Raw genomic sequence first — 26,445 nt, 5'->3', positions numbered from 1 at the left:
TGTGGTTAGGTCACAAATTGCTTCCTTCTCTTGTATGAGAAGATATCTAAGAGCTCCTCTGTATTCTGAATTAGTCACAAGCTCTCAGGAAAATGACCTCTGAAGACATGAGCCCAGAAAGTCACAGTGATCAAAAAGAAATTTGTCTGTGTCTGTAAGTGTAATGTCCATGGGCCTATGTACATAGACAGGCTACATGAGATGGGAGAAAAAAACAGTGAACTTGAATTTCAGAAGTTAGCACAGACATATTAGGATCATAACCTAAAGGAAGTATCCTCTCCTTGAGGGGAAGGCTGGGGGGGAGGAGAAGATAATTTATCAAAAGGCTAGAAAGGCTAGACCAGAGGTCAGAAAAAAAATTCAAAAGCTATAGAAAATAGCATTAGAGACTGTCCTGCATCTCAAATAGCAGTCAAAGAATGTATCTACTTTCTATGCACCTAGTACATGCATACTAGTGGTGCAAATATAGAAAAGCTAAAAACATAGTAAAAGCAAGATATTATTCAGCTAATATTTACTGATGCCTCCCACTAGGAGTGCAAACCATTGTCATCAAGGGTCTGCTTGGGTAGACAATATTGTGAAGGCCTCAACAGTGTCCTCTTCTGTCCCCGCAGAGGTTAAAGCTCAGTTGGGAAGCACAAGTCAAAGACAATCACATTACAAGACTGTCTGTGTAAGGTATGGGGCAGAGCCTATCGTGACTACAGGTATCAAAAAGGATTCATCAGTAGAATGGGATTTGAGCTCTATAGAATGTGTAGCAGAAAAAAAAACACCAGAGCTGAGCAGAAATATTTGCTCGTAAGGATATTTTTATCTATTATGAAAGACTTAAGTCTTTAGACATATTATCAGAAAAGAAAAACAAGTAAAACAAAATTTTAATGAAAATTAAAGAAAAAAATTAACAGTGCATACTACTGAATTTATACATATTGATCTTCTCACACACACAGAGTAAATATAGATATACCTAGGCACTGTGCTATTGTCAGGAAGACAAGTCTTCTCTCCTGTAACAGAAGTAAAAGATGAGCAACTAAGGAAAATACATCTTATTCCCTCCTTGAGCTTCAGTATTCAGCATGGGGTCTGGTTTGCAGTAGGTGCACAAGACTGTCTGAATGATAAAGAATAAATCATCATTTATTGTTTGAGTTCCAGGCCAGAAATTAGTCTCCACGAGCATCTCTGTATCACTGTCCCGAATCTCTCTGCTGTTTCAGCTGGCACTGCCTTCTCTTCATCCTTAGCAGTTTCAGTCTTGACAACTGCACTTAGGCATCCTAAAAACAAGAAATGATTTGTAATGCATCTTCAGAGATCCTTTGAAAACACCAAGGCGAAGTGCTTGATAAACACTTGTGGAATGGTTGTAATGGCCCAACAACAAGCTATGTTTCAGTTTAAAATTGTCTTATTGGTTATCCAGGAAAATTGTGAAGAATACAGAAAATGCTTCAGGTTGGCAAAAGTGTGGAGCATCGAACATTCTCAAGCGTGGTTGATAGAATAGCTTCACTTTTCTAGAGTGTAATTTTACTCTGCCCATGGCAAATTTACATTCATATACCTTTTAGCACTTCCACCTCTAGGAATGTTTTTCTGTAGCTAAACCCACATCCACAGTGATTTATGCACAAAAATATTTACTGCAGCATTGTTTCAGTAGCAGAATACTGAAAAACAAGCAAATATACATTAGTACAGGAATGACCAAATGAATTCCAGTGTGTTCATCTAATAAAGACTATACAATCAAGAAAGAAAACCATCTCCAAGATCCACTATTAAATTGAAAAGAAATCAAGATATACAGCAATAGATATGATCAGTGATTTCAAAGGAATACGTACACACATAAATTATTGTTAAGTACATAGAACTTCTTTTAAAAGATGTACATATTGATCTCTGTTGTTTTGAAAAAATAAAAATAAATTTTTAAAAGATGTACAATAAGGTAGAAATAATAATTGCCTCTAGGGAAGGGAAATTTGGGGGCTAAAAGAGAGCATTAACTTATCATGTAAACTTTCCTATATCATTTGCATTGCTTTTACCAAGTATTCACATTAGTTTTGAAGAACAATTCTATAAAATTACTGTTTAGAGAAATAGAAAAGCTTGAGGATATTTAGATACCACAATAGGTGCCATATTGGACTACAAAAGTCCTGTAACTTTCCAGTCATGATTTCCTAGCATTTGGCCTCAGGATGGCAGTCTAGTTCTTCCAGTTTTCATTACCCCAGACAGAACTTAATTTGGATTTCCTCTGAGTGTTCTCTGACTTCACCTGCAACGTCTGAATCTGCAGTGAATTCAATTATTAAGGAGCTACTTCCCCAGAAGGAAGACTTTGGTTTTATTCTGTTTAATCCACCTAATCATTTTCTTTTCTGACTTTCTCCCTCTTAAATGCTTACTGGCCCAATCTTGCCTCCCTTACCACAGAATGCACATGCTAAAGTGAAGTTTTCCCATTACTAGCTTGATGGGTGGTCAGTTTCCAGAATCTTTCCTTGTCTAAAGAATCCCATTTAGACACCTTAGATGTATACACCTTGTTTTCTCATTATTCTACGTGGTATTTTTGTTTTACTCCCTTTTAAACCACTATTCCTCCAGCTTTACCCACTATATAATGAGTATATAATTCTGTACCCACTATATGGGAGGGGGAGCTTCTCACTGGTGCATTGTGTCTCAAAAAAAAATTGTAGAAATATCCCTAGTGTCAAAGTTGACTTCTGTGACTTAAGCGGTGGGTGATGGGACTACGGTTACCCACCTGCTCTCTTATTCATCCCATTGCTTACCTACCTTTCCTCTCCATTTTTCCCCAACCCTATGGACAATTTTGCAGGACCATCAAAGGATGCTAAGATTCCAGTTGGTGTTTGAAAATCTCTAATCTAGATCAAGAAAAGCTGGCAGTATGGGAAATATGCTCAAGTCCATATTTTCAGAAAGAGGCATCTATTATGGTGAAATGAGGTGAATGTAGATCTAGGATTTAGGTCTTCTAATCTGAGCTACAGAGAATGCCTAAAACATGTTCTGCAGCAGCCTTTCAAAAAAACCACAGCACATTAGTTAAATGGCAGCTAAACAGATTCCTGCCTGGGCACCCCCGCCCCCACTAAATCTACTATTTTTTTAAAGGTGAGAATAGAAAGGATTTTAATTTCTTATGATACCAAGAAAATGTTATAAAGGTTATACCTACAAAGCCTGTCTTCCTAATATGAAAAAACATTTTTTAAAAATTGATGTGCTAGAAAGCTTGATTACTCACATCTCTCTTTCTCTTTCTTTCATCCCAGGCAGGGTTAACACAGCCATAGTTCCAACGGGCAGCTGCCTTCTAAGGCAGAAAGATTTATCAGAAAATATCAGGGTCTTGGAGCCTAACTAGGCTCGAATTCCAGCCTTTCCATGAACTTGGGCATGCTACTTGACCACATTGAGTCTCAGTGATATGGTTTGGCTGTGTCCCCACCCAAATGTCATCTCACACTGTAATACCCACATGTTAAGAAAGGGACCAGATGGGAGGTGATTGGATCATGGGGGTGGTTTCCACCATGCTATTCTCATGTTAGTGAGTTCTCATGAGATCTGATGGTTTTATAAGTGTTTGACAGTTCCTCCTTCACACACTTTCTCTCTTGCCTGTCACCATGTAACACATGCCTGCTTCCCCTTCCACTATGATTGTAAGTTTTCCAGCCATGTGAGACCTCCCCAGCCATGTGCAACTGTGAGTCAATTAAACCTCTTTTCTTTATAAATTACCCGGTCTTTGGTAGCTCATTATAGCAATATGACAACAGACTAATACAGGAAATTGGTACCAGGAGTTTGGGGCATTGTTATAAAGATACTTGAAAATGTGGAAGCAGCTTTGGAACTGGGTAATGGGCAGACCCTGGAAAAGTTTGAAGGGATCAGAAGAAGACAGAAAGATGTGGGCTAATTTGGAACTTCCTAGAGACTTGTTGAATGATTTTGACCAAAATGCTGATAGTGATATAGACAATTAAGTTCAGGCTGAGGAGGTCTCAGATGGAGGTAAGAAACTTATGTTTAAAAGGGAAGCAGAACATAAAAGTTTGGAAATGTTGCAGCCTGACCATGTGGTAAAAGAGAAAAACCCATTTTCTGGGGAGGAATTTAAGCCAGCTGGAGAAAGTTGCATAAGTAAAGAGAAGCCAAATGTTAATAGCCAAGATAATGGGGAAAATGCCCCCAGGGCATTTCTGAGAACTTCACAGCAGACCCTCCCATCATAGCCCTGGAAGACTAGGAGGGAAAAATGGTTTCATGGGCCAGGCCAAGGAACGCACTGCTCTGTGCAGGCTTGGGACGTAGCACCCTGTGTCCAAGCCACTCCAGCTCCAGCTGTGGCTACAGGGGGCTGAGGTACAGTGTCAGAGGTGCAAGCCCCAAGCCTTGGTAGCTTCCACATAGTGCTGGGCCTGCCAGTACATAGAATTCAAGAACTGAGGTTTGGAAACCTCTACCTAGATTTCAGAGGATGTATAGAAACATCTGGATGTCCAGGCAGAAGTCTGCTGCAGGGTTGGAACCCTCATGGAGAACCTCTGCTAGGGCAGTGTGAAAGGGAAGTGTGTGGTTTGAGCCCCCACACAGAGTCCCCACTGGGGCACTGCCTAGTAGAACTGTGAGAAGAAGACCACCATCCTTCACACCCCAGAATGGTAGCTCCACTGACAGCTTGCACCCTGCACCTGAAAAAGCCTCAGGCACTCAATGCCAGATTGTGAAGGAGCTGTTCAAGGCTGTGGGAGCCCACCGCTTGCATTAGCATGCCCTGGATGTGAGATATGGAATCAAAGGAGATTGTTTTGGAGCTTTAAGATTTAATGACTGCCCTGCTGTGTTTCAGACCTGCATGGGGCCTATAACCCCTTTGTTTTGATCAATTTCACGTATTTGGAATGGGAGCATTTATACAATACCTGTACCCCCACTGTATCTTGGAAGTAGCTAACTTACTTTTGATTTTACAGGCTCCTAAGTGGAAGAAACTTGACTTGTCCCAGATGAGACTTTGGACTTGAATTTTTGGGTTAATGCTGAAATAAGTTAAGACTTTGGGGTGCTATTGAGAAGTCATGATTGTGTTTTGAAATGTGAAAGCGACATGAGATTTGGGAGGGGCCATGAATGGAATGATATCATTTGGCTCTGTGTCCCTACCCAAATCTCATCTAGAACTGTAATCCCCACGTGTTGAGAGAGGGATCTGGCGGGAGGTGACTGGATCATGGGGTGGTTTCCCCCAGGCTGTTCTCATGATAGTGAGTGAACTTTCATGAGATCTGATGGTTTTATAAGTGTTTGACAGTTCTTCCTACTCTCTCTCTCTGTCTCTCACCTGCTGCCATATAAGATGTGCCTGTTTCCCCTTCTGCCATGATTGCAAGTTTCCTGAGGACTCCCCAGCCGTGCAGAACTGTAAGTCAATTAAACCTCATTTCTTTATAAATTACCCAGTCTCAGGCAGTTCTTTATAGCAATGTGACAACAGACTAATACACTCAGTTACTCTCTCATAAAACAAAGCTGACATCTGTAAACAGTGTGGTGTAGTAGTCAAGGGCCTGTAATCTGAAGTTAGAATGCCTGGGTTCAAACCCCAGCTCTAGCACCTTCTAGTTGTGCTATGTTGGGTAAGTCTTACCACTCCATGCTTCAGAACTTCCTCAACCATAAAGTAGGGCAAATATGAGTACCTATCTTACAGAGTTGTTATGAAGATTCAATAAGTTGTCTTTGGAAACTACTTAATAAGTACTATGTAAGTATTTGTTAGGTATTAACACATAGTAGCATTTTGTAGTAAATTTTAAATTACAACAGACAGTTAAAAGAGGAAATGGTAAGTGCAATGAAGCAGGACTGGCTATGGGAGTATTGGAAATTGATGGTTTCCATCATAAACCCTTATAATGGCTATGATGTGATTGTTTTATTATTGTTCATGTACGTGCATTACTTTGATTTTAAAAAAACTAAAAAATAAAACCCACAGTACTAGCTGTTACATATTAGTCACATTATTTAATCTCACTAAGTCTGTTCCCATTCTCATAAAATTAGAACAATAACCTCACTCATTGTTTATTCTCCTGCTATCTTTTTATTTTCAGGAGGAAACACTGTTTCTGAGTATATAGGACAACTAGCTATGTGACCTTGGAAAGTAATATAATCTTCCACAGCCCTATTTTCATCAGAATTGGGCTGACCTCTGAAGTTCTTTTCAGCAATGAGGCCAATGCATGATATTTTGTTGCCTTTTTTTAGCTTAGAAAAATACAAATGTATTACCTTATAGTTCAGTAATACTTGCTCTCACTAGGCCAGAATCAAGGTGATTGCAGGACCATGGTGTTTTTTGAAGACTCCAGGGAGAGTTTTGTTGCTTCTCTTTTCCCATTTCTCAAGGCTGCCCTCATTGCTTGGTTCTGACCTCCCTACATCTTCAAAGTCAGAACCAGCTGATAGAGTCCTTTTCCCAAGTATCAGTCTGACCTCCTCTTTCACTTTTTATTCCTTCAAGATTCACTCTACTTTATTTATTTTAATTGAGGTGAAATTCACATAACATAAAACTAACCATTTTGAAGTGAACAAGGACATTTAGTACATTCATGATGCTGTGTAATCACCACCTGCATCTAGTTCCAGAGCATTTTATCATCCCTAAAGGGGTCCCCATTTCCTGCTGTCCCTACTCCCTGGCAACCATTAATCCACTTTCTGCTTTTATGGAGTTACCAATTGTGGACATGTCTTATACATGAAATAATACAGTATGATTCCACACAGCATACTGAGGTTCACCCATGTTGGGGCATATGCCAGCACTCACTTCCTTGTTGTGGCTAATAAATATTCCATTGCATGGATATACCACAATTTGTTTACCCATTCATACACTGATTGCCATTTGGGCTCTTTCCACCTTTTGGCTATTTAGAACGTGCTTGTGCATGTATTTATTTGAATACCTGTTTTCTATTCTTTTGGATATATCCCTAGGAGTGGAACTCTGGGTCCCAGGGTCATTCTAAGTACCACCAAACTGTTTTTCACAGTGGCTGGACCAAATTACCTTTAATTTTAATACATCTGCAGAGAACTCCACTCCCTTCCTTCATGTGGCTGCCAATGATGCCCAGAACTGCAGGGGTTCCTCTGAAATTCGTTATAACAGGAAGCCCATCTTCAGAATGTTCCACACAAGCAAGACTGCTAGAAGTATCTAGAAGGTTGACTAGTCTTTCTAAAGAGTTATATAATTTTGAAAACTTGGATGAAGCTGCTTTATGATAGGAACATGCTCAAAATATATTGAGTGTTCAGTAAACATGAGAAATAGCATAAGGTCAAATAAGTCATCTGGCTTTTAGAAGTTGAAAAGTAAAACAACTGCAACCCACAGTCTCCATAAAGTACTTTTTTACATCTTTTTTACAACTTTTTATTCATTTGACAAAAACTTATTAACTGCCTGCTGTGTGCCTGGCATGGTGCACTAATTATAGAACATGATTCTTCGTTTCAGAGAACTCATGATCTAGCTAAGAAAACAGATGATAAGCCAACAATCATGCTGAACTTTGACAAGTACTGAGAAGGGGGTGTGTAAAGCATTATGAAGGTGCAGTAGTAAAGAAGTTTACTGCGCTTGAGAAGCTGAAAAAAAAAGCATGGCAGGAAAAGACATTTTCTGCTAGATCACAAAGCATGCATAGGAATGTATTCCTCGGAGATGGGTTGAGGCTTAAGGTGCTATAATCAAAGGCTTGGGAGTATACAACTACAGGATCTATTTGGGGAATCCTTAAATAATCAAGTTTAGAAAAATAGAGTATGTGAAGGTAAATATGAGGAGTGAAACTGGGAAGGAAATATGTATCTCCCCAGCCAGAAATGAAGGGACTCTTGCCAGCATGTGACCGTCTCCTTGAAAAGCAGCCCGCTCCCCAATAATGAGAGTCCCTGGGGTATCAGCAGCCTACAGTGGCTTAGAATTGACACCAAGCACATGCAGGAATGTGTGACTTACTTCTGGGGGCATCATTAAGAAGATTTCAAGACTTTAGAACAGCATTTCTCTGAATTTCCAAGTGCACTTCTCAAAATTCTGGAAAGCCCTATAGTATAATATATAAGCATATAAGCTTTAGAATTGAACAGCCCAGAGTGACTGCTGTTTCTCTCTAAAAAAGTTTTCTTACCAGCAAAATGGCCTAATGGCAACATCTATCTTGTAGGATTTTGAGACGATTAAATGACCAAAATGTGCACACATTTATTAATATAATATCAAATACTCAGTAAGCGTTTATAAATGTAGCTTAATATTATTCTTGATAAGAGGCTATATGAAGTCAAACTGATCTGGTACTTGGGAAAAATTATTTAGTTTAGATTTCTCTTGTGAAACATTTGGGTCAGTGGGGTCAGTTATGGCCTCAAAATCTTTATCACAAATATTCTGAAAAGATTAGCATTATTTTTTTTTGTTGTTAGTAAGCTTAGAAAGAAAAGCTTCTATGATTTCTAGTTCTTTGTGGAATATTAAATAGATTACTTCTATTGAGAATTTTCCAAGATGTGTTCTCAGCTGAGAAAGCACACATCTCTGTGATATATTCCCATACTTCTTGGACATACTCCTGAAAAAAGGTCAAGTGTGACTAGGAGAGAGAACTCAAGCTTTAAATAATGGTAGTCTTTTATTGGTTAATACCATTTTGAGTGTATTACATTAGTGTTTGCCATTCAAGTCCTTGTAACTTTTCAAAGATTTACATTCCAGGCTGTCTAAATAACTCAGCAAAAGCTAAACCTACCTTGACTAAACTCTACCCTCAAGTAAATTTAAGTTTAGAAAAATGGAGATGATTCTGACACGGCTTTAAGATTTTTCTTCAAAATCTGTCCTATTTAACCACTGCAGCCAGGCAGAAATTTATTCCCTCCAATGTTAACAAAGAGGAAGACAGACCAAAGATCAAGTTCAGACATTGAACATGCCTTAGCTTCACTCAAAAAAGAACCGGTAAGAACATTGGAAATATTATTAAATTTACACAAAGAGAAAGATGGGAGGCAGTGTTAACTGGATCATGGGAACCATAACTGGGAAGTAGGTAACATGCCTGGTGAATAACTTAAAATAAGTTAAGAGAGAAGAAAACGCTGCATATATTTGCACATCCAGAGCAGCTTTTCCTAGTAAAAGTTGTTTTGGTTGCCTTTTTTTTTTTAACAAAAGCAAGAAATGCCCACAATAATGGCCATGTATGGCTCTGATTTGCATAACCTCTGAAAACTTATAAAACCATCAGCAATTTATTGATAATACAGCTACATTTCCCCTGATACACCCATGAATGATTGAGGGTCACTTCGTTTGCTCTACCGCTGCTTCTAGGCTATTCTTAGAACTGTAATCTGCAGGGAATTTCCTATGCTTTGAAAATGTCTAAGATCTGCCCTTATTAAATGCTACATTTTCATCAAACTTAAAAATGAGGTACTGGTTCTTTAGTTTTAAAAAACAAACAAACATTGCACCACAAGGAACTTCTGTACCTTAAATATTGCCATTGTGTTTGAAAAATCATCTGCTTTGTCTTGTCTGATAATTGGTTTCCAAGTGACTGCTCAAAGAGTGAATTTTTCTTCAATGTCAAATACTCTGACATTGGACTCAATCATTTTGAATTTTTTTTTTGCAGTCTTAGATGACTGCAAACAAATACAAAAACTCTGTACAGGAGAAAAACTGTCTCAACATCAGTTTTCTGTTCAATTCCTATAATTTACTTGCTTATAATTATTTTTTCATTACATTAGCTGTTTGTGTGAGAGACAGACATAGCTTCATTAGCCATCATAGTGAGCCAGGGAAAGGCAGGACTATCGATTGACTTCCAAAGCACCTCAGCAATGCGAGGGTTATGATTATGGGCTGATGATGAATTTAAAAGCTTTCATTTTAGTTTTCAAAGCAAGTCAAAATTATTCAAATAGTTCCTATGGTTGTCTTTTTTGGAGATTTGTTTTAATGTTCTAACTTTGAAGGTCTGGCTCTGAAACTAAATTTCTGATCTCACTGAAATGCTCTTAAAACAAAACAAATAATCTATGCACTAGAAGCACGAATCCCCCACAACTAGAAGGTGACTAGGTTACCAGAATTGAGTGCTGAATTTCTTATGACAATTACAAGGGCCTGAGTATTAAAAGTGGGTAGTTAGTTCACCTTTTAGCCAATATAAAAGTTGCCAATAATTAAGATAATGAAATCACTGACTGATACTACCTGTGAATGAATGGAGAAATTATTGAGTATCCTGGCAAAGTCAGAATAGCCCATCTTAAAAAAATGGATAACACAGCACTGAGGCAAAAGATACCATTTCCATTTAGATAATGTTGGAAATAGAAGTTTTACCTTTACTTAGCCTTGTTAGTGGTGTCTCTTTAAATGATGCATATTTTCATTAATACTTATTTCTTTTCCAGTTGATTATATGGATAAAATAAAATATTATTGACATTATTTGCTCACTAAGAAGTAGTATGTCACTAGGGCAAATGAAAACTAGTCCTGATTTCTTTCTGGTAAATTGAGACTACCTCAATTTGTCCTTAACACTGTCCTTTACTGTTACCCTAGACAAAGATGTCAATTGTTTGACAACCTTTATCTATTAATTATATTTGCTTTATTATTTATAGACACATATTTTTCTTTTGATATATATGACTATATATATACATATATATATATATTTGTCATATATATATCATATGTAATCCTTCTATCTGCTCATTTCAGATAAGGGGAAAAGATTCAGAGGCTCAGAAACTTTATATTTTAGAAGAATTATTTTCCTACTTCAATAAAAAGAACATCCCTCTTTGAACCAGTCTTCCTAATTTAGTACTCCTTACAATTAAAAAAAAAAACCTGTGTTGAGATGATGCAGAGATTTATACATGTCAGAAAACCAAGGAAAACGTTAAGGCTAGCTCATGTTTCTAATTCCAAAATTTTCAGACACTATCCAGCAACTATCTAGACATCAGGGGTGAGGTCTAGAGACTGTCCTCAGAAACCAGGGGCAACCGTTCCATGTTTGCACTTCTTACTCTTTTTGTTTTTAAACATTTCATAAAATATTTGTTGTGTTCATATTTCAGGAAAGTGGTCTGGGGGGTTCACTATGTAAAAGACCTGAATTTTTATGCTGCAATTTAAAAAAATACCACGATTTACATTTCCATCTTAGTTTTATATTTTATACCTATTAACAGCCTGGCAAGCATAAGTGGTTGTGATATTAGATCAGACAAAAATCTTTGCCTCCAAGGAAATCACAATCTCATTTAAAACAGCTTTCTTCCTCTCTTTCTCCACGTTTTTCCCCTCCAGCATCAACAAATCAAATGTTAGTCGACCAACACTCAGCATCCTTCAAAACCAAAACTTATTTCCAAGAAAGTTAAAGTCTTTGGGAAAGAGGGGGAAAATATAGTCTGCCAGACATTGTTTGAAATTCTTTGTAAATATCTTAATTAAGCTCGGGATAATCCTATGAAATATTTTATACATGAGGCAGCTTAGGCTTAGAGAGCTTGAATGACACACCCAAGGTTACATTGTAAATGGTAGAATTAGGATTTAACCCAAGTCCTGAGTAACTCCAGAGTCTCTCCTTTTTCCCATAACTTACACTTTCTCCAAAGGTGACAGCCAGCAGGGTGGCAGGTGAACATAAAAACAAAAGAAAAAACCTATTCAGAAATGAAGAAATGAGAATTTTATTATCTTGTTCTTAAACTAGAAATGATCCTTGAGAGTCATAGTGAGACTGGAGAACAGGTTAGCATCCAACTCAGGGTCCTGCCTAGGTTCCACTGGTCTCCTCTAAAACACTAGCACTCATTTCTTCATTCAACACCAACTTACTGGGCACCTAGTAAGAGCTTAGGACTTCGAGAGTCAACAATACACCACAGTGAACTAGAGTCTTTATTCAGAAGAGCCAGACAATTAACAAGTATTTTTTTTCTTGTAAATCTGTTTTAGTTCTTTGTAGATTCTGGATATTAGCCCTTTGTCAGATGGAACAATTAACAAATAAATAAACAAAAATATAAGCAAAATAATTGGGAGGCCTGGGTTTTCCTGACATATTGACATTTGAATTTAGACCAGAAGAATGGATAGAAAACAGCTGTAGGAAGAATTTTCTAGGCAGAGAGAATACCAAATGCAAAGAATCTAGGGCAAGAAAGAGTTTGACTTGGAAGAACCTGCAAACAGGGTAATGTAGCCTCATGAGCACTTGCATGGGTGATAGGAAATAGTGTTGAGAGGTAGAAGGGGCCTTGAGGCCAAAGTGAGCCTGTTCTTTTTCTCCCTATATTCAGCTTCCTACCCCTGTTGACAAATACAAGCCCTTTTTAGTGTGGATGATGCCCCAGCCAGAAAATACACCCTATTTTCATTCTCAGTACACTTTCTGCAGGACCTAGCTCTCAGTAACCACCATGAGTGCTACTCAAGGATAATACTTCACATTTATATGGGGGTTTACAAATTACAATGGGCTTTCAGGCATCTCTTTTATTCCTTACAACCAGAGTGTCAGGATAATCTAGTGGTGCCTGGACAGTGGAATCAGTCACACCTAGACACACATCAAAGTTCTGCTACCCCACCAGCTATGTGACCTCAGATTAGTCACCTAATCTCTATAGATCCTAGGTTTCTGGTTTTAAAATAGGAATACCTCTCTCACTGCATTCATTCTGTGAGTATTAAACAAGATAAAGTATCCAGATTGCATAGCATAGGGCTTGGCATCTAGCAAGAGTGCAAAATACATGTACGTGCTGTAAAACCATTCCTCCCCTATTCTGCAGATAAGGGAACCAGGAATCAGAGAGATAAAGTGGCTTGTCTAACAGTGGACATTTAGGAGGGGCGAGTGCCAAACTTTGGATACTTCATTTAAGAGCCTTTCTTCTTCTACTGCAGTGAATCACTGCAAAATAAAAGGAGGTTAATAAACCTGCTTCTGCCCTGTGGGAGAGGGTATCATGTACAGCGAGAGGGAGGTCAGTTCCTGGGAGCGTGAGATTAGTTTGAGCATTGATCTAAAAACTCTTACACAAGAATTTCTTAAGGGCATACTTGCTTTCCTTTAAACATTTCTCTTTGCCGTTTCTGCTGAGCAAAAGAAGAAAAAAAAATATATATATACATTCTGCCCTATGCTTTCTTAAAAGAAAAAAACAAATGGAAGTTTCATGAAATTGTGTTCTTGACTTATCTTTATCTATCACCCTAAAATGTGCCTGTATGAAAGACAAATAGTGTTATTACATCCAATGCTTAGTACTGCGTTCCAAAAATGCTGACAAGTCACTAATCCCATAAAATATATGGAAGTTAATTATAACTGAAGCACACCAAAGTCAGCCAGGGGATTGCAATCAACAAGATTCACTAAAGGAACACTTTGTTCTTTGCTGTGAAGGGACACACAGTTCTCTCTCCTTTTCTGCCCCCACCCTGCATCTCCCTCCCTCCTTGCCTTCATAACTCCTGAAGTGCTGCTCCACGCTATGAAAAAATGTGCCATCATCCTGAGAAGGAAAGGAAACATTCGCATTGGCTCATGCCCAGGAAATGCTTTAAAAGCCTTGAGGCTGCAGATAGCCTGGTGCTATCTCTGTAACTTTAATCCTGAGACCATTAAATGCCATTTTCATCTCCCAAGAAGAGCATCCATCAGGTATTCAACATAGTAGCATCTTTCCCTGAAATATGATTAGCTACAAGGCCACCAGAAGTTCAGGTAGGTACTGATTGCTATTAAAGCTTTATTAGGAAGCTTAGGTAAGATTTCAAGAGCTGCGGTTCCTGTGAAAAGGCAATCAGATTTTCTGCCCCAGAGATATAGGATCAATCAGCCCTGGATCAAAGAAAAGCATGGAAAAAGAGAATATGAATGGGATTGGAAATAAGGATTGGGCTTCTGTTGCTCATTTCCTTTGGCTGTCAGAAGGAGAATAGTGCTGTCATTGTCCCTCACTCACCAGGAGTTCAATCATTCATTCATTCAAAATATATTTTATTACATGCTTAACTGTGCAAGGGACATAATCTTTCCAATATGTATCCCAGAGAACATTAATTATTCAAGAAATTCATTGAGAAATGCTGACTACCCTCCTTCACAAGGCTCAAAATGCATAAAAGTTCTGAGAAGCCTTGCATGAAAAAAAAATTTTTATTTATTCTAGCATTTCTCAAATTTCTAGGCTTAAGACCCATTTCCCATTTTTCAACCAAACCTATCAACAACTTATGGAACTAGTGTTTCATGAAACACATATTATAGTAAAGGCTACAATTCTGTAACTAATCAGCCCAAAATTTATTTTTTAAACTCTCCAAATTTCACATGTGCCAAAATAATCTTTTTAGATTTCTGACAAGTTGTTTTCCTACTTAAGCTAAGTTCATAATGAATACTTCATTTCTTTGGGCTTCAGTAGAAAAATACAAATCTTACCCTCCTATGACTGCATTTAAGAATAATAACGGTGCACACTGGGGCCTATAGGGGGTGGGGGAGAACGTCAGGAAGAATAGCTAATGGATACTGGGCTTAATACCTAGGTGATGGGTTGATTTGTGCAGCAAACCACCATGGCACACAGTTACTTATGTAACAAACCTGAAAATCCTGCACAGGTACCCCAGAACTTAAACTAAAGTTTGAAAAAAATATTCAAAATAATAATAATAATGATGGGCAGACACTGTAAGTGGAGAAAAACTACGTAAATATCTATAGAGTCTTGCTACCCACCTTTGTGCATCACCAAAACAAACCATTACAGGCAAAAGGAGTCTCATGTGTTCACTGGTCTCTCGGTGAAGTGTTCAATGCTATCAGTGTATGCTTATGGGTATGCTAGGGTTCATGAAATTGAACCATATGCCCATGGATCTGCCCTCGGGGCAGTTACAGTCTAGCAGAGGGGTGATACTGGCACAACAAAGATTGTATCACATGATGTCAAATGTAATTGCCATAAGGACGGTGCAGATTAAATGCAATGAATTAGAGAAGGAAGAGATTATGTCCAAATTGAGTGAAAAGAGACCATGGAGGGCTTTATGGAAGCAACAGAATTTGCAATAGGACCTTTTTTCAAAGCATATTCAAAGCTAGGAGGCTCTTGATTTGTAATAGATCAAAGAATTAGCTGAAAACTCCAAAAGGAAATTAGTTTTTTTTCATTGATCAGTATGGAAAAAACACCTAAAGATACTATTTCTCAAAATTTTTTTACCATTTAGAAGACATATTTTGTTTTTTGCAGACTGTGGGAGGAAATAACATTACATGAAAGTCATTCCTTCAAAATAGGTAGTTTTTTCAGATAAACAATATCTATCCAATAGCAAAGCAACTGATTATTTTCAAAACATTAATACTGGACATTCGACCACAAGAAAGGATTTTGTGACTGCATTATTAGGTAATTCCAAGTTTAATTATGGTTGTGCTTTTGCCTTATGCTGAGTATAGACAGAAAATAAAAAGCAAATATTTTAAAATATGTCATCAATAGAATTGAACTGGTAGTCTCTGTCAAAAGGAAAAATCCAGAGCCACATGGAAGCACTTAGAGACTCTTTCAAGTTAGTTAGGATGATAATGTTCTGTTTTCAATAGTGTGTGAGATCATCTCTTTGTAATTTATCATCACATCCAGTAGTGATCTCTGGTTTATAAGAGGGATATCAAAGGTCATTTGTACCAGACCTCTTGATTTCGCCTGTTCTGCCATTTGAATCCTGCATGTATCATCCCTAACTCATCATCATGTACCTAACATAAAAAAACAGAAGATCCTAATGTAAATGCAGTTCAATCATCAATCTTTCCCTTATGGTTATCGTTTTTTGACCTGTTTTTAAACAATTTACCCCTCCCAAGGTCATACATCTATTTTCTTAAAGGAACATAACTTTTTAAAGTTTTACATTTGAGCAACAATTTATCTAGTATGAAGATTCATTTTTTTATCCCATATGACTATCCAGTTGACCCAATATCATTTTTTAAAAAGGTCATCTTTCCCCGTTACTCTGCAGCAGCCCTTCTGTCATAAATCCAGTGCCTATATCTGTGTGGGTTTATTTCTGGGCTCTCCTGTTCTGTTCTGTTAGTTAACTTGTGTGTCTTTGGACCAATACCACACTGTTTTGATTATTATTTTTGTATTATAAATGTCATGACAAATGATTGTATAAACCCCACAGCTTTGTTCTTCCTTGAGATTGCCTTGGATTTTCTTGACCTTTTGCAAATCCATGCAGATTTTAGAATCAGCTTGTAAATTTTCACACACACACAAATAGCAGTTTTATAAACCTGCTTTGGTTTTTGCTGACATTGCATTGAAAATATAGATGAATATGCTGAGAAAAGACATATGTACCTTATAGAATCCTCTACTCCATCAGCATGGTACGCCTCTACATATTCCGGTATTCTTTCATCTCTCTCAATAAAATCTTGAAGTTTTTGTTTTTGTAGGGAACACTGTGGCTGATGAGAGGATTCTACAGCAGATCCTCTAAAAGCACATTTTAAGAAAACAAGATGCATTTAGAAGAAGAGAACAAAAACATTAAAATGCAATTGAAGTGACCTCAAAGTCACTAAATAATAGAGAAAAGTTGTGTTATCTATTTATTTCAAATTGTTTTCAAAGTACAAGTAGGGATCCTCAAAGTTTTAACAGATCAGAGGGCAGCAAACCTTTTTGAAAAGTTCTACATGGTAACAATTGTAGGCTTTGAGGACTAAGACGAAAAAAATTAAGGCTATTACACTAGGTACCTATATAACCATTAAAAAGGTAACTGTTTAAAAATATGACAATTATTATTAGCTCTTGGACCATAAAAAACAGGCAACTAAAATTTCACCACCCAGGAATGACGCCATTAAACATTCTACTTTTTCTCATTGACCCACTTTTTCAAGTCTGTCTAAAATTTTACTTCTCTCTCTTTTCTCCATCTTCTTTTCCATTCTCACAAATACCACTGCAGTCCAGATTTAAGGATCTATTAAGTCTATCACCTATTATTCCACTCTTTTCTTTAGGTTTATAGTCATATAAAAACATCTACAGATATTTATAAAGAGAGAAGGGTTATAACATTGTTTGATATTCAAGAATGAGATAATTTTACACCTTCTTATCAGTGTCTTGCTTTTCTCACAAAATAATACAATGCCAATATGTTGCCAAATCAAAAATAAAGATACTGTTCATTCTTTTTAAAATAGCTGCATGATATCCAATTTTTTAGATGTGCCAGAACTTATTCAACTATTCCCCATTCACCATTTTCGTGTTCTTTTATTCACAACAATGATACACTAGATATTCTTGTGCATATGTACTTAATTACTTGGGTTTTTATTTGTAAGAGCTAGATTCTCCTGAATGAGATTGCTAGGTCAAGAACTATGTATATGTTTAACTTTAATGATTAGTACCAGATTGCTTTCCAAACAGTTTGTAATAATTCACATTTCTGCCAACACAGTAAGATGTAATCTTTTCCTCCTACCCTTGACAATATTTAACGTTACCATAATTTTAATGTTTGCCAATTTCATGAATAAAATGATAGCTTGTTAATTTATATTTGACTTTCTATTATTTATCATTTTATTGGCTTTTCATTGGAGAAAGAGCCTATACAAATTCCATTAATTTAAAAAAATATTTAAAGAAATTTTCTTTGTAGCCAAATGTACAACTAATTTCACACAAGCTCCATATATTGAAGGAGCATTTATTTTCTCCTCTGTTGGAAGCTAAGTTGCAATAACTGGCTGCAAACCCTCTGCCTTTCATCAGAGTCCTCTCCAGCCGTGACTGAGCCCTGCACTGAGGCAGACAGGCAATTGCTTTCTGTCATCTTTTGCCCAGCTGTGCCTTTTCTTACCTGCCTGGCTCCTGTAAGTACTTAAGCATTTAGCCTTCAGAATAAAATCTGAAAGTGTTGATGTCCCACACGTTCTTTGAAGATGTGTGTTGGACCTATTGCAATCGAGGGCCTCACTTGCTGCACTCTCCCCTGCCATGCCCTCGGCATTCCAGACATACCAACTATTTGCAGTTCTCAAAACAAGTCTTGATTTTCCTGTATCACTGCTCCTCAAGGCCTTTGCTTGCACTGTTCACTCTGTCTAGAATATTCTTCCAACACACCACCCCAGAGCCCATTTCATAGACTTTAGCATGTCTTCAAACACTCTTTTCAACACAGTACACCCTCCCTGTTTCAGTCCCTGAGCTAGGTGCTGGGATTATTGCTGCGACCAAAATAGGCCCCATTCTTGCCCTCAAGAAGGAAGGAAAAAGGAACATTAAACAACAGATGATGCAATCATTGCTCAAGACAAATATGTGTTTTAAGAATAGAGAGTTTTGAAACTGGAATCTGTTGCCCTATTGTAAATAGGACAAATGAAACAATAGAGGGAGCATTGAGGAATGACACTTAATTAGGCAATGAAGAATCAGTGTGTGAAATTTGAGGCAGGGGAAATCAGGAAAGCACTCAAAATTAGAAACTGCCTTTATTTTTATATGAAATTGTCACAAAATGATCACCAGGAGTAAACATCTATTAGTCTAAAATTAACTCCATAACTGTGAGCACTAGTTTACATTTTTATATAAATGGATTCAGTTTTTAAAAATGCATTGAGCTTCAGTTATTGCCAGGCCTTGTGCTGAATACTCAGGATGTAAGATGGAGTAAGCTGGGTCCTGTTCCTGGGACCTCACAGTCTTTGTGGGGATTGTTATGATAATCTCAGTACAGAGTCTGAAAACTTTTTCTTAAAGGGTCAGACTAAATATTTTAAGTTTTAAGACAAAACCAAGACTACTTTCAGTGCTTATATGACCATTTAAAATTTAACCATGTTAAAATGTTTTTTAAAAATGCTTAGCTGGTAGTTCATATAAAACAACAGGTGTGGCCAGGTGCAGTGACTCATGCCTGTAATCCCAGCAGTTTGGGAGGCTGAAGTCGATGGATCACCTAAAGTCAGGAGTTTGAGACAAGCCTGGTCAACATGGTGAAACTTCATCTCTACTAAAAATACAAAAATTAGCCAGGCGTGGTGGCGGGCACCTGTAGTCCCAATTACTTGAGGAGGCTGAGGCAAGAGAATCACTTGAACCCAGGAGGCGGAGATTGCAGTGAGCTTAGATTGTGTCACTGCACTCCAGCCTAGGCGACAAAACAAGATTCTGTCTCAAGAAAAGAAAAGAAAAGAAAAAAAAGCAGGTGGCTAGCCAGATTTGGCCAGATTTGGGCCACAGTTGTCAACCTGTGGTCTAGGCCAGCACTATCCAAAGCAATAGTGCTACCCAGCACAGGGACACTGTCCAACACAATGGCGCCCTCCGAGGCAGGGATGCTGCCAAGGCAGGGGTACTGCCAATGCAGGGGTACCACTGAGGCAGGGGTGCCGCCAAGGCAGGGGTGCTGCCAAGGCAGGGGTACCACCGAGGCAGGGGTGCTGCCAAGGCAGGGGTGCTGCCAAGACAGGGGTGCTACCAAGGCAGGGGTGCTATCCAACACAATGGTGCCATCCAATGCAGAGGTGCTGCCGAGGCAGGGGTGCTGCCGAGACAGAGGTGCTGCCGAGACAGGGGTGCTGCCGAGACAGGGGTGCTCCCGAGGCAGGGGTGCTGCCGAGGCAGGGGTGCTGCCGAGACAGGGGTGCTCCCGAGACAGGGGTGCTGCCGAGACAGGGGTGCTCCCGAGGCAGGGGTGCTGCCGAGGCAGGGGTGCTGCTGAGGCAGGGGTGCTATCCAATGCAATGGCACCAACCCCCTGTGGCTGCTGAGCACTTGAAATGTGGCAAGTCCAATTGAGATGTGCTAAATAAGCATCAAAGACATACTGGATTTTGAAGACTTAGAAAAAAAAAAGAAAGAATATAAAATATCTCAATGATTTTTCATATGATTACAGGTTGAAATATTATTTTTGGTATGTTAAAATAAGTTATTAAGAGTAATTACAACTAATTCTTTTTACATTTTTATGTAAATATTTACTTATTTATAAGAGACAAGGTCTCATAATGTTGCTCAGGCTGGAATACAGTGGCTATACACAGGTGCAATCCCACTGCTGTTCAGTATGGGAGTTTTGACCTGCTCTGTTTCTGAACTGGGACTGTTCACCCCTCTTTAGACAACCTGGTGGTTTTCTATTCCCAGGGAGGTCACTATATTGATACCAAACTTAGTGTGGACCCAAATCAGCATAGTGCACTATAGCCCAGATTGCCTGGACTAGAATGATCCTTCTGCTTTAGCCTCCCCAGTAAGTAGCTGGGACTACAGGCATGCCACCATGCCCAGCTCTTCTAACTTTTTTAATATGGTTATAAGAAATCTCCAAATTTTATAAGTGGTTCACATTATATTTCTATGGGACAGCACTAGTGTAGACAACTTCCCTGTTGGGCAGAAAGCCATAATCCAAAATGAACTCAGTAAGAAAAAGAAATTCATCTCTTCTGAATCTTCTTCTCCAACCCAGAATCTTCTCAGCAAGGTCTTCCATGGCCTGGGCAGCCAATCAAAGTTAGCTTTCTCTGCCTCATTTAGTCACTCTCATATAATGCTTTGTTTTCTTCACAGGTATCCTGAAATTGTTGTTATTTACTTGTTTACTTGCTTGTTGTCCACCTGCCCGAACTAGAATGTCAATTCCATAAGTGCAGGGTGCTTTCCCATCCTCTTCCCTGTGGCTCCAGGTCAACTGGACTTTGGTGTTGGCTTTTGCCTTGCTTCTACTGGGCCAAAAGCTATGTCAGACAGAGAATAAATGTTTAGTAAGTATTTTGATTGAGTGAAAGCACTATAAACATAGAAAATACAGAAATAAAAGGCTATTGCAACTGAGATAAAATTTAAGTACAGGGGTAAAGAAACCTTGTATTCTAGCATTATTTGGCAACTTCAGAAACTGAAGCAAAGAACTTGAGAGCAGGTTGATATAAGAACATTAGAGAAAACCACAAAACCACCCTCAGCCACTGGCTCCTACAAATATGATCTTTAATAACAATATTAATAAAAATAGCAATAGCAAGAGTTAGTACTCTGTTGCATTTACTTTGTACCTGGTACATGTCTAGTGCCTCACATATATTAACTAATTTAATCTCTAACTAACCCTATAAATGAGATACTATTTCCCTCCTTTTACAGATTAAATAACTGGGGCACAGAAAATAAAGTGACTTATCGAAGGTCATACGGTGTGAAGTATCAAAGCCGGGATACAAACCCAGGCACTCTAACTCTTTTAACCACCTTACCATAATAACCATCTTAAGTCTCAGTGATCTTCCCTGATTTTAGTAGCTTTATCTTGTTGTGAACATGCTAGATGAATATTATATAACATGAACTAGAAATATAGATCTTTTAAAAACTGTTTAAAATGTGAATGGCAATATTATCATAAAAATGAACAAAGCTTCAGAATAAATGCAGAAAGAATAGCTTTTTTTCATGCCATCTTAAGCATCTACCCTCACAACAGGAAGAAAATGAGGTAAATGTTTTCTCTTAAGCACTAAGCATATTTGTACATTTTAATCTGTCTCCTTGTATATTCATCAGACCAATCTTTTGTTGGCTGTAAACTTGCTATGTAAATATATATGAAACATGTGCTATCTACAGATATTCTCTGCTGAAATGATGACAGTATCTGTTTTCAGTGACTAAACAGAGAACCCAAAGTGGATACTAAACTAGCAGCTGTTGGGGTGCATTTCAACAGAAGAAATGAGAGACTTGAGAGGGATGTATTTATTTGGCACCTCAGCCTGGAGTTAGTAACTGCCTTGTTCTCTGCCCATCTTTTCCTGCTCAGTTTTGTTTGATTTTCCTCCTCCTGCAGCACCCAGCCCAGCCGTAGTCTGACATTATATCTGATCCTCAGCAGAAAGAATGTTTGAAACCATCTAATTCAAAAACCCTTTGATTAAATATCAACTTGTTTTATCCATTGGTGTCCATTCTTCAAAGGCTATTTACTGAGCATTTTCTGTGCACAAAGCTAGAGCAACACCTAGCTTCCACAAACTATTTTCCTGGACACCTATCCCTTTTTCCCTTCAATATCCCAGTTTTGGGGTTTCTGGATTTCTAGTTTCTTCTGCCTAGTCTAAACAGACAGTCTAGGTGACCTCCTCAGGACTCATTCACCTGATTGAAAGTAATCTTTACCCCTGGCATTATCTCCCTTCTCTTCAATAATGTTTGCTCTTGTTCCGTGTTTTTTTTAACTCCTTCTTATTCAAGCGTATTCCACCGCTGCTTCTCCTTCCCCTTCTCCTAAACCATTAGACATCTATCATTTGTGGTAGATGTTAACCTGTACTCAACAAGTACTTCTGCCCATTGTTCTGCATTTTCAGTAAATGACCCTGTGGCTCTCCCAAGTGTACCAGGTTGTAAGACACCAGCGAAATAAAGCAGAACGCCAATTAGGATCATTTGAAGAAAAAAATGTGTGGCTTAGAGTCATCTGCTATATTTAGTATTTTCTGCTTACTACAAAGTTTTCTACTTTAGGCCTGTGTCACAAAGTGAACCCCAAAAGACACTGATCCTAAGACAAATATCATGAGAAAAAATGCTCCCTTCCAGAAAAAAAGGTGGATGGGGTAGGGTTCTGTGCAGGAAACCCTGTATTCTGTGTTCCCTTCTTGTTTCACAAACAGATTTGACACAGAGCCTTCCCCCACCCTCTTTTTTTGGGGGAAGTGTGTAATTGCATCTAATTTATTATTGCAGTGTTTCCCACTGGACTCACTTTAGAAATGCAGCTTTAAGAAGACAAAGATGAACCAGATTTTTTTTGATTTTTTTTTATTGCATTTTAGGTTTGGGGGTACATGTGAAGAACATGCAAGATTGTTGCATAGGTACACATGTGGCAGTGTGATTTGCTGCCTTCCTCCCCTTCACCTATATCTGGCATTTCTCCCCATGCTATCTCTCCCCAACTCCCCACCCACCGCTGTCCCTCCCCTATGTCCCCCCAACAGACCCCAGTGTGTAGTGCTCCCCTCCCTGTGCCCTTGTGTTCTCATTATTCAACACCCACCTATGAGTGAGAAAATGCGGTGTTTGATTTTCTGAAGATGAACCAAATATTTTTTCCACCTTTAAAGGAGCTTTATCTTGGAATGGACCATGGAGAAAAATTAACAGCACAAAATAAGAATAAACAAAGCACAGGTGTATGTGTTTTTGTGTCTGAGCAGAGGGAAAAAATAAGTGTGGGCTGTTTGCTAAGTTTCATTGTAAGGTGATTGGCCTTGTTTTTTGTCCTAAATTCTATGTGATGTAGAACATATAAAGAAGCTCAAGTAGCAGGGAACTTTTAAGAAGTTTTATGGTTGATAGAAAGATGTTTAATCCTCTTGTTCATGCCACTCAGTTTCCTATAAGCTCCCATCACCAACATCCTTTTAACAACCTCTAAAAAGAATTTCTACCTTCATCCCAAATTCTGGTTCCTGCTCTTAGTATCTATATATATTTGTAATATAGACAGATATATAATTGTGATGTTACCAAATGCCAGGGGTTCAGTCTAGGTCCCCTTACTTGCCACACAGAAAGCCAATCACTGAGACAACAGATATTAGCAGGAAAGAAGGTTTTAGTCATGTGATGTTAGCCAGAAAGATAGGAGACAAACCTGAAATCCATCCCTCTACCACCAACTAAAGTTAGGGGTTTATATAAGCAGGGAATTGAGGAAGGGTAAGGAAAAGGAGTTGGACAGCAGACATCAGGTGCATCTCATTTCCCAGGGGCAGTCCTCTGTCAATAGAAAGCCTTAGCTCCCTGATATTTGCCAGAAGGTCTGGCGACCAGTTTCCTGAGAAAGGAACTCAGATAAGACACCAATAAGTTAAAACTGGGTCCATTTCAGTAATACTATGTATTTTTTTTTTTGCAACCCATCCTCTCACAGACACTTGTTTTACTTTAAGTGCAAAAGGTACCTAAAAAGACCATCCTATATTCTTCAGATCTACATATGTTCAGCATATTTTCATGACTAGCATCATGTTTAAACAGTTAAATTGTGACAGTTGAAGGAATAGAATCAAGGTATTGGGACTCACCACCACAGAGCTTATCAGTCATTCTCTTTCCTTAGCCAATCCATTGAGGATTTCCTCAAAGCTGATGGGCTAAATCTTTGTAAAGACTTCATTTATTACAGCCTTGTTACTCTCAGCCACATTCTGGAAACTAAGAAGGACTGGCCAGGAGCCAAAGGCTGATATAAAACACTTGAAAAAGAAACCCCACTGAGTTATTAATGGGAATATTGATTTGTGAGTAGGGATATGACCACCTTTTAAAAATCATTACTGATTCCCTCCTGTTCAGCACTCATGTGCCTCTGTATTAAATTGGTACAAAAGTAATTGTGGTTTTGCCATTAAAAGCAATGGCAAAAATTGCAAACACTTTTGCACCAACCAAATAAAACAGCAATGCCAAAGTTCACCAAGAGGTAAATGAAAACATATTGATAGTCTGTTTTACACTTTTTTCAAAAATATCTAAGTTAAAGATTCTGTAGCTATTAAGGATGAAAGATTTTATGAATTTAGTGGCTAACAATTTATCCTTAAATGTGATATCATTGAAAAAAAAATGACTGATAATGATTAATACATTCTCACATGATCAATAATGAGGTTTTGTTTTTAAATAATTCTATGTAAAATTAAAATCTTTAAGAAAAAATGAAGATAAAGTAGGAAAGAAAAATTAAAAAGAGGGATCAAAAGGGACATGAAAGAAAACACTCTTAATTCCCTGACCTCTGTTCCTCCTAGACAATTCTTAGACCCCTTTAGACTCCACTACGAAGGATTTCCATCTTCATCCCAAAGCTTGACACCAAATCTAGGTATATATATGGTTGTCATTTTTAAGCTGTAAGGTGCTAATATACCTAACACATTGTGGCAAGATAATTTACTGAGAAAAAAATGAATATTAATACTTTATTTCTCTTTTTGACTTCCACATTTTCTTCTTTTATCTACCCTAGAACAAGGCTGGGTCCCGCTCAAAAGGGGTGCCTAGATGATTTGATAACATTTCCCACTGCACGTCTTTGTTGCTCAGTCCTTGTATTCCCAGTCTTTTGTTATTAAATACTTGTTACCTTCTACAACTCTTTAAAATGTGGGAATGAGAAGGAATCATGCAGTAGAGACAGATACAGAGAAAGGTGATCTGTATATAGAAAGCAAAATTCACCAAAAGATAAATGCTAAATGGCAAATAAACATTCTTATGCTTTTCCTTGTGCCTCATTGTCCATGCCTCTACTTCCTCCTATCTTCCAAATTCCTTGACATTTGTATCCTTGAGCTGAAGGAATACAAATCCATTTTGCTAACATTCTTCACACAATTGAATTCTCAAAGCTAAACCTCTCCTGACCCAGGTAGTAAGGAATTTCCAAGAAGGTATAAGAAATATTAATAGTTGCAGAGAAAGCCAGAGGAAATGCCAGGTCAGCTTGCTCTTTCATCAAAAGTAGCCCCATTAGAATGAGGCAGTCATGTCAATAGTGAATTATTAGATTTTTTCTTAGATCTGTGAGATAATACATTGTTGTCATGACCACTATAATTAAAACAGTGTTTATTGAGTTTCTCTGAAGTACAAAGCATTGTGATTGGCACTAGAGTATCAAAAGGTTATAAGAAATATATGCTGACTGCCTTCAAAGGTCTACAATCTATCTGAGGATCCACCATATGTGTGTGTGTGTGTATGTGTGTGTATATACATATGTCTATGTGCATACTCAACACACACACACACTTATATACAATCATCTTCTGTATCTTTGGGGGTTGGCTCCAGGAACTCCCAAGGACACTCCTGATATAAAGTGGCCCGGTATTTGCATATAACCTACACATATCTTCCCATACTCTTTAAGTCATCTCTAGATTATTTGCAATACCTAATACAATGTAAATGCTAGGTAAATAGCTGTCAAACTGTATTAGATGAGTAATAATAAGACAAAAGTCTGTACTGTTCAGTACAGACACATTTTTTTCTAAATATTTTCAATCCACAATTGGTTGACTTCACTGGGAAGTCTGGAATTAGAAAATTAAATTAGGAAGATTAAATTATAAAATATTGTAATTAGCTATCATT

At 38.0% G+C, this 26,445-nt stretch overlaps 1 long non-coding RNA gene across 1 annotated transcript in view; it reads left to right on the top strand.

The window, feature by feature from the left end:
* LOC105710806 (uncharacterized) overlaps window positions 1-26,445 on the top strand; it is a 529,709-nt gene that overhangs the window by 469,809 nt on the left and 33,455 nt on the right. Inside the window, exon 8 of the long non-coding RNA XR_001105880.3 lies at window positions 5,432-5,496. This is a non-coding gene — a long non-coding RNA (uncharacterized LOC105710806). The remainder of the gene's footprint in view (window positions 1-5,431; window positions 5,497-26,445) is intronic.

Source organism: Aotus nancymaae, unplaced genomic scaffold (genome assembly GCF_030222135.1).
Source record: "Aotus nancymaae isolate 86718 unplaced genomic scaffold, 86718_ANA_hifiasm-v0.15.2.pri h1tg000036l, whole genome shotgun sequence".
Lineage (NCBI taxonomy): Eukaryota > Metazoa > Chordata > Mammalia > Primates > Aotidae > Aotus > Aotus nancymaae.
The sequence above is the reverse complement of the archived record's forward strand: the minus strand, read 5'-3'. Positions and strand labels throughout refer to the sequence as shown.